The following is a 10,129-nucleotide window of genomic DNA, read 5'->3' on the forward strand; positions in this document are numbered from 1 at the left end:
CTCAAGGTGGCAGCACTTTAGGCATTTCTCGCAAGCACGCTACTTACTTTTGCTACTTCGTTAGAGTAGAAACGACTTAGGTTGCGATCTTTTGTTTTTCAAGTCTCCAAATGTCAAATTACTCTAGCGACACAAAACGAAAAGCTGAACGAGGCGGTATGAATTCTACCGTGACCTCAACTCTTCACTTCTCGTGCCGTCCACCTGCGGTCTACCTCACCTCGCCTCTCGAGTGTCCTGTCCACATAAAAGGAAGGAGGCTCGGCTAAGTTCGGTTAGTTTAGTTTAGTTTAGTTTAGGTTAGTTTAAGTGTGTTTAGGTTAGGTTATGTGGTTGACTGTATGCTATAGTGTTAGATAGCCCTGGTAGACTGCATACTATAGTATAAACGAAGTAGATCGCATTATATAGTGTTTGATACCGCGGTAGATCTCGTACACCTCAATGTGATTAATAAAATATTTAGAAATAAGTGGTATATGGGAAAAGAGGTTTCCACTTTGTTTATGCTATGTGATGAATCCGGTTTAACGTCGTGAACCCTCCCTATCAGGAGGTTAGGACTGTGCCCCTTACAGAGGACTTTGTATCGTGGAATTTAATGAACCATGTCCGTGGTCCAACTCAATTGCTGTACTGTTCGAACTGCCGTCACCTCGACCTCCGCCGCAAGTAGCGACGCTCAAACCCACTCGGTCAAGGAGTGTCTATAAAAAAAATAATGGTGAACAACAAGAATGGTACTACATAAACCTGTAAAGAGCACATATGATCCTAAACAATAAACGTAACAAACAAATAGTAACCAAGGAACATTGATTAGAAGTGCATTGACAATGAACTATGGTAATGTACAATGTACTACGAGTATTACAAAGTACGGTATTACAGAGGGTCTTGCCCAGTGCTGCCATTATATGGAAATTCGTCTGCTAAACGGATTGATACGTCACTTTATGGAAGTCACGTGACCAGCGGAAGAATATCCGTAAAGAGTCGTTTGTTTATTTTATGAATGAAACTAACAAATGAAGAGCAATATAAAAATTGTCATTTTAAACCGTGTCCTTGTTTTACTAGCGGATTTAACGTGTTACTTGTCGCTGTCAGACAACAGAGGCTATGTCTGGAATATTTGCACGAGGATACAGTCGGAACAGATCCAGATTTTTTTTTTTGCAGATTCAAGGGATTCCTGCAGCATAAGCATTTTGAGGTGTCACACATTATCCACTAGCACTACATCTTATATTATGCGAGCATTATCCTGTATTACTCAAGATCTATATATAGATATAGATATATAGATCTTGGTATTACTATTACTATATTAATATTATCGTTGTTTCACACGTATGACTATGTAAATAGGTATGGTTAAATCACCCAGTCTTTGAAGATAGAAAACGAGGCGAGAACGCATACACACATCCATTTTTCAGATATGCCATCTAGTAATCGTATTTTTCAATACCCCTAGCGGAATATAATCTATTTCCCACTTTCAACCATTTGTGATCTTATAGATTTAAAAAAAAATATATTCCCTGCACATGAAACATTTGGTGCCAGTACCTTTAAATCGCTCATTTACAAGAGTATCTGCTTATTCTAGGCTTCTATGTCGTTTTCTTAAATATATGCATCGGAAAAGAAAGCGGCGGAAATATTACGTCAGTACCGGCTACGGGAAAGTCTCACCCAAGGTCTAAATATACAGGTCAGACCGTTAGAATTCTTCTGCGCAGCTTCTGACGTCATTTGGCTGAGTCCATTTTCTCTTTGTGATACACTGAAGAAAACTGATATAATTAAACAGCAAATGAGAGAACAAACCGAAGACTCAGTTATTAAAGTGATGAGACAGAAGGAGAATATAGTAAGAGACTTAGCTGACAAAAAGAAATGTATAATTATATTAGGAATGGAAGAGAAACATAACCCAGATAGAACCTCAAGAACCAATGAGGAAAAGGAAAAAGTAAGCAGTTTACTAGAATTAGTTCAGGAAGATGAACCAGAAATTATGAAGGAAATTGAGGAAAAATTCAGGCTCGGAAAGTATAGTACAGATAAGACCAGACCAATTAAGATTAAATTGAGGTCACAAACGACGGCAGAGAATATCTTATCCAAAACAGGGAAACTAGCAACAAGTGAACAATATAAAAAGGTATGGATAAAAAGGGAAATGAATAAAGAGGAAAGAGAGGAAGAAAAGCAGAAAAGACTTGAAGCTAAGAAAAAAAACGAGAACAGAACGGAGTCAGAGAAAGAGAGATTCTATTGGAGAGTAGTGAATATGAAACTATAAGGCAGTTCGACATACAAGAGAAAAACAAAAGGGAAACAGAGAACACAATGGAAGTGACAGAAAACTAAGAGTGTCTTACACAAATATAGATGGATTAATAACAGGATTGAATGAGCTGAATGATTATTTGAAAGAAAAAGAACCGGACATAATGGGAATTGTAGAAACAAAATTAAAAGGCCCACTACCACCCAACAGTGTAGGACATGATGCATATAATTATTGGATTAGAAACAGAGAGAAAAAGCAAGGGGGTGGAGTTATGTTCCTGACTAAGAAGGACATAACCGTGAAGGGTGTCATATATGGAAAGAATACAGTAGAGATGATTATGATAGAAGTGGAAGATAGAGATAAGAAGAGCAGAAAATTTGTGATAAATTATGTGCCTCCAAAAACAGCCTCATGGGAGGAGAGTGAACATAAAAGTATGTTAGAGGACACAAAGATAACATTAAATAAAATAATGGAAGATGGAGGAAGAATAGTTATAATGGGCGACTTTAATTGCAAAGAAATCTGCTGGGAAGAAATGACAGTAAAGGGTGGAGACGGCTCATGGGGAAACGCTCTACTTGGGATGATTACTGACCATACAATGACACAATGGATACAGGAGAACACCAGGTATAGAAATGAAGAAGAACCATCGAGACTAGACTTAATAATTACATCTGAACCTAGAATAGTGGACAAGATTGAATATAAAACACCAATAAGTAAAAGTGACCACATATTGATTGAACTGGAACTTAATGAAGAAAAATATATGAAAAGAAATGAGCAATATAGAAAAGGAAGAATGATGTATGAAAAAACAAACTTTGATAAAATAAGAGAATTCTTTCAACAAGAAAACTGGGAAGAAATATACAAAGAAGAAACAACAGTGGAAGAGAAATGGAATATTTTGACAAAAATTTACAAAAAAGGAGTGGAAAAGTATGTCCCAAGACAAAAACAAGAAAAAGAATATGTAAAATGCTGGTACAACAAAAGTTGTAGGGAGTTAAAAGACAAAAGAGACAAAGCCTGGACCAGATGGAAAAAAGACAGAAGACCTGAAAAATGGAAAATATATACTTGTTATAGAAATGAATATGTACAAACGTGCAGAGAGGAAAAGAGAAAATATGAAAAAGATGTCATAGAAAAGTGTAAAGATCAACCAAAACTATTCTACAGATTTGTAAACAATAAACTGAAAAATAAACAAGACTTGGAGAAATTAAGACAAGAGGGTGTTGAATACACTGAGGAAGTAGAAATGGCGGAAATTAAGAACAATCATTTTAAATCAGTGTTTACAAGGGAGAACATACAACCTGAAGAGATTGAATGGAAAGAGAAAGTCCCCCCTATGGAAGAAATAGAAGTAACAAAGAATGAAATATTGACACATTTGAGTAATCTTGATGTCAGAAAATCGCATGGACCAGATGATATAGCAAACTGGATTCTGAAAGAATGCAGGAATGAACTGGCAGACAAAATACATAGCATACTAAACAGTTCCTTGAAAGAAGGAAAAGTTCCAGAAGATTGGAAAAAAGCAAATATAGTACCTATATATAAAGGAGGAAATAAAGAAGAACCTACAAACTATAGACCAGTCTCTCTAACAAGTACAATAGCAAAAATTTGTGAAAGAATTATCAAAAGTAGATGGGTAAAATATTTAGAAAAAAAACAAAATGTTAAATCCAAGGCAATTTGGATTCAGACAAGGACGATCATGCGTCACCAATTTAATATGTTTCTATTCAAGGCTAATAGATATAATACAAGAAAGAGATGGATGGGCGGACTGTGCATTTCTAGACCTAAAGAAAGCTTTTGACAAAGTACCACATAAGAAGTTGCTTAAGAAATTAGAAACTGAAGGAGGACTACAGGGAAAACTACTAAATTGGATGGAAGACTTTTTGCAAGAAAGAAAAATGAGAGTAGTGATAAGAAACCAGCACTCAAAATGGGATGAAGTAATAAGCGGTGTTCCGCAGGGAACAGTTCTGGCCCCAATAATGTTTGCTATATATATTAATGATATGGATGAAGGAATTGAAAGCTATATGAGCTTCTTTGCAGATGATGCAAAACTACTGAAAAGAGTGAAAACTGAAGAAGATTGTGAATCACTACAGAGAGATCTAAATATAGTACAAGAATGGAGTAGGAAGTGGGAGATGGAGTTCAATACAAAAAAGTGTAGTATAATGGAATTTGGAAAAAGCAAAAACAGAATAACAGGAGCATATAAATTGGGAGAAGAAAGAATAAAAAAAGTAGAAAATGAGAAGGACCTGGGAGTCATTGTTATGAATAATATGTCACCTGAGGAACATATAAATAAGATTTTTGGAGAAACTTATAATTTAATAAGAACAATCAAAGTGGCATTTACATACCTGGATGAAGAAATGGTGAAGAAAATCCTAATCACCCTGATAAGACCAAGATTGGAGTATGCAGCAACGATATGGTCACCAAGTACAAAAAAAATGTATAAAAAACTTGAAAGAATACAAAGAGCAATTACAAAAATGGCACCAACACTCTCAAAACTATCATATGAAGAGAGACTAGAAAAACTTGAACTACAGACACTAGAGCAAAGAAGAGAGAGAGGAGATTTGATAGCTATTTACAGAATCATGAAAGGCATAGAAATTACTGATAGAGAGAATCTGATAAAATGGGATGACAGAAATACAAGAGGACACGGAAAAAAAAAAAGACAGCTATAGAAGAGACTTGAAAAAGAACAGCTTTCCTCACAGAGTAATAAACAGTTGGAACAAGTTAGATGAGAAAGTGGTGTGTGCAAAAACAATACATGAATTTAAAAATAGTTTAGATAAAATGAGATATGAAGACGGGACACCACGAGCATAGCTCCCCTTCCCGTAAAATACAACTAGGTACAACTAGGTAAACACACACACACACACACACACACACACACACACACACACACACACACTTTCGTCGGATGGACGGCGAAGATTGGAGTTCTGAAGAAAAAGTGAAATTTTCGTGGATCTCAACGCAAAGGAAGTACCTTATTGTATGTACAGGGAAGGGGAAAGCTCGTGGTGTAGTGGAAAAGTGAGGAAAAGGGAGAAGGGGAGGGATTACTGAGGGAAATGGAAGGAAATGAGGAAGGGGAGGACTTGGTCCAGGAGGCCAGGCGTCTTGTAAACAAGAGAAGGACCGATGATTTTGGTGAAGGGATTAACAAAAATGTAAAGATTAGAAATATAGATAAGAGCAGCACAATGGAAGGTGAGGATAATAATTTCCAGGGATCTAATGAGGGGGGGCGGATACCAACCTCCCCCGATTAGCAAGACTAGAGGAAAAACTTGAACAAATGACCGAACATTGGGAGAGTAGGTTCGGTAACATAGCAAAGATTGCGCAGAGAGTTGAAAAATTGGAAGAACTAGAGAAGGTGAACAAATACTTAACTAATGAAATAGAAGAATTAAAAAGACAGTTAAAAGAATTAAAGAGGAGAATGAAGAATTAAAGAGGAATAATAAAAACAACAAAGAGGCCATAGCAAAAGAAGCACAGGGTTGGAAAAAAATAAAGAAAACAATAAAGTTGCATTTACTGACATAATTAAACAGCAAATGAAAGAACAAACTGAAGACTCAGTTATTAAAGTGATGAGACAGAAGGAGAATATAGTAAGAGACATAGCAGACAAAAAGAAATGTATAATTATATTAGGAATGGAAGAGAATCATAACCTAAATAGAACCACAAGAATCAATGAGGAAAAAGAAAAAGTAAGCAGTTTACTAGAATTAGTTCAGGAAGATAAACCTGAAATCATGAAACAAATTGAAGCGATGTATAGACTCGGAAAGAATAGTACAGATAAGACCAGACCAATTAAGATTAAATTGAGGTCACAAATGACGGCAGAGAATATCTTAGCAAAAACAGGGAAACTAGCAGAAAGTGAACAATATAAAAAGGTATGGATAAAAAGAGAAATGAATAAAGAGGAAAGAGAGGAGGAAAAAATGAAAAGACATGAAGCTAAGGAAAAAAAAACGAGAAGAGAACAGAGTCAGAAAAAGATAAATTCTATTGGAAAGTAGTGAATATGAAAGTAAGGAAATACGACATACTAGAGAAAAACAAAAGGGAAACAGAGAACACAATGGAAGTGGCAGAAAACTAAAAGTGTCTTACACAAATATAGATGGATTAATAACAGGATTGAATGAGCTGAATGCTTATTTAAAAGAAAAAGAACCGGACATAATGGGAATTGTAGAAACGAAATTAAAAGGCCCACTACCACCCAACAGTGTAGGACATGATGCATATAATTATTGGATTAGAAACAGAGAGACAAAACAAGGGGGTGGAGTTATGTTCCTGACTAAGAAGGATATCAACGTGAGGTGTGTCACATATGGAAAGAATACAGCAGAGATGATTATGATAGAAGTGGAAGACAGAGATAAGAAGAGCAGAAAGTTTGTGATAAATTATGTGCCTCCAAAAACAGCCTCGTGGGAAGAGAGTGAACATAAAAGTATGTTAGAAGACACAAGGATAACATTAAATAAGATAATGGAAGATGGAGGAAGAATAGTTATGATGGGCGACTTTAATTGCAAAGAAATCTGCTGGGAAGAAATGACAGTAAAGGGTGGAGACGGCTCATGGGGAAATGTTCTACTCGAGATGATTATTGACCATACAATGACACAGTGGATACAGGAGAACACTGGGTATAGAAATGAAGAACCATCGAGACTAGACCTAATAATCACATCTGAACCTAGAATAGTGGAAAAGATTGAATATAAAACACCAATAAGTAAAAGTGACCACATATTGATTGAACTGGAACTAAATGAGGAAAAATACATGAAAAGAAATGAACAATATAGAAAAGGAAGAATGATGTATGAAAAAACAAACTTTGATAAAATAAGAGAATTCTTTCAAAAAGAAAACTGGGAAAGAATATACAAAGAAAAAACAACAGTGGAAGAGAAATGGAATATTTTGACAAAAATTTATAAAAAAGGAGTGGAAAAGTATGTCCCAAGACAAAAACAAGAAAAAGAATATGTAAAGTGCTGGTACAACAAAAGTTGTAGGGAGTTAAAAGACAAAAGAGATAAAGCTTGGACCAAATCGAAGAAAGACAAAAGACCTGAAAAATGGAAAATATATACTTGTTATAGAAATGAATATGTACAAGCGTGCAGAGAGGAAAAGAGAAAATATGAAAAAGATGTCACAGAAAAATGTAAAGATCAACCAAAATTATTTTACAGATTTGTAAACAACAAACTGAAAAACAAACAAGACTTGGAGAAATTAAGACAAGGAGGAGTTGAATACACAGAGGAAATAGAAATGGCGGAAATTAAGAACAAGCATTTTAAATCAGTGTTTACAAGGGAGAACATACAACCTGAAGAGATCGAATGGAAAGAGAAAGTCCCCCTATGAAAGATATAGAAGTAACAAAGAATGAAATAATGAAACACTTTAGTAATATTGATGTCAGAAAATCACATGGACCAGATGAAATAGCAAACTGGATTTTGAAAGAATGCAGGAATGAAGTGGCAGACAAAATACATAGCATACTAAACAGTTCCTTGAAAGAAGGAAAAGTTCCAGAAGATTGGAAAAAAGCAAATATAGTACCTATATATAAAGGGGGAAATAAAGAAGACCCTACCAACTATAGACCAGTCTCTCTAACAAGTACAATAGCAAAAATTTGTGAAAGAATTGTCAAAAGTAGATGGGTAAAATATTTAGAAAAAAAAAAAGTGCTAAATCCAAGACAATTTGAATTCAGACAAGGACGATCATGCGTCACCAATTTAATATGTTTCTATTCAAGGCTAATAGATATAATACAAGAAAGTGATGGATGGGCTGATTGTGCATTTCTAGACCTAAAAAAAGCTTTTGATAAAGTACCACATATGAAGTTGCTTAAGAAATTAGAAACCGAAGGAGGAATACAGGGCAAACTGCTTAAATGGATGGAAGACTTTTTGCAAGAAAGAAAAATGAGAGTAGTGATAAGAGACAAACACTCAAATTGGGATGAAGTAATAAGTAGTGTTCCACAAGGAACTGTTCTGGCCCCAATAATGTTTGCTATATATATTAATGATATGGATGAAAGAATTGAAAGTTATATGAGCTTCTTTGCAGATGATGCAAAACTATTAAAAAAGTGAACACGGAAGAAGATTGTGAATCACTACAGAGTGATCTAAATAAAGTATGGGAATGGAGTAAGAAGTGGGAGATGGTGTTCAATGCTAAAAAGTGTAGTATAATGGAATTTGGAAAAACAAAAACAGAATAACAGGATCACATAAATTGGGAGAAGAAAGAATAAAAAAAGTAGAAAATGAGAAGGACCTGGGAGTCATTGTTATGAATAATATGTCACCTGAGAAACATATGAATAAGATTTTTGGTGAAACTTATAATTTAATAAGAGCAATCAAAGTGGCATTTACATACCTGGATGAAGAAATGGTGAAGAAAATACTAATCACTCTGATAAGACCAAGATTGGAATATGCAGCAACGATGTGGTCACCAAGTACAAAAAATGTATAAAAAAAAACTTGAAAGAATACAAAGAGCAATTACAAAATTGGCACCAACACTCTCAAAAGTATCATATGAAGAGAGACTAACAAAACTTGAGAAACACATAAAAAAATTTTTTGGAGAAACTTATAACTTAATAAGAACAATCAAAGTGGCATTTACATACCTGGACGAAGAAATGCTTAAGAAAATACTAATCACTTTGATAAGACCAAGATTGGAGTATGCAGCGACGACGTGGTCACGAAGTACAAAAAAATGTATAACAAAACTTGAAAGAATACAAAGAGCAATTACGAAATTGGCACCAACACTCTCAGAACTATCATATGAAGAGAGACTAGCAAAACTTGAGCTACAGACATTAGAGGAAAGAGAGAGAGGAGACTTGATAACTATTGATAGAATCATGAAAGGTATAGAAACTATTGATAGAGAGGATCTAATAAAATGGGATAGTAGAGATACAAGAGGACACGGAAAGAAAATCAAGAAAGACAGTTATAGAAGAGACCTGAAAAAGAACAGCTTTCCCCACAGGGTAATAGACGTTTGGAACAAGTTAGATGAGAAAGTGGTGTGTGCAAAAACGATACACGAATTTAAAACAGTCTAGATAAAACGAAATATGAAGACGGGACATCACGAGCATAGCTCCCCTTCCCGTAAAATACAACTAGGTAAATACAACTAAGTAATACACACACACACACACACACACACACACACACACACACACACACACACACACACACACACACACACACACACACACACACACACACACACACACACACACACACACACACACACACACACACACGCACGCGCGCGCACGCACACACACAGACACACATATACACACTTATCAAATCTTTTTATATATCTATATTTTTACAGACTCTAAGGAATGTTCCTGTGACAGAAGGAGATAGAACTATCGGTTTTTCTCTTTCAGACAGATTAGACACTTTACATATTTACTTGAAACTACAGCGAGACGATTTTCTTCATCTCTTAAGCATATATCCCGACTGATTGGGAATAATGAAACGACAAATGTACTCACTGCATCGTGAACGTGTGAACCCTAGTCATGGCGACTGCACCGCTGTCGTCATTGATAAGACAACCGATAAGAGAGATAAAAGAAAGGAGAGAACGATAAAATGACCCGATATCGTTCCTATC

Source organism: Oratosquilla oratoria, chromosome 14, assembly GCF_046742065.1.
Source record: "Oratosquilla oratoria isolate Oo_2021 chromosome 14, ASM4674206v1, whole genome shotgun sequence".
In the NCBI taxonomy this organism is placed as follows: Eukaryota; Metazoa; Arthropoda; class Malacostraca; order Stomatopoda; family Squillidae; genus Oratosquilla; species Oratosquilla oratoria.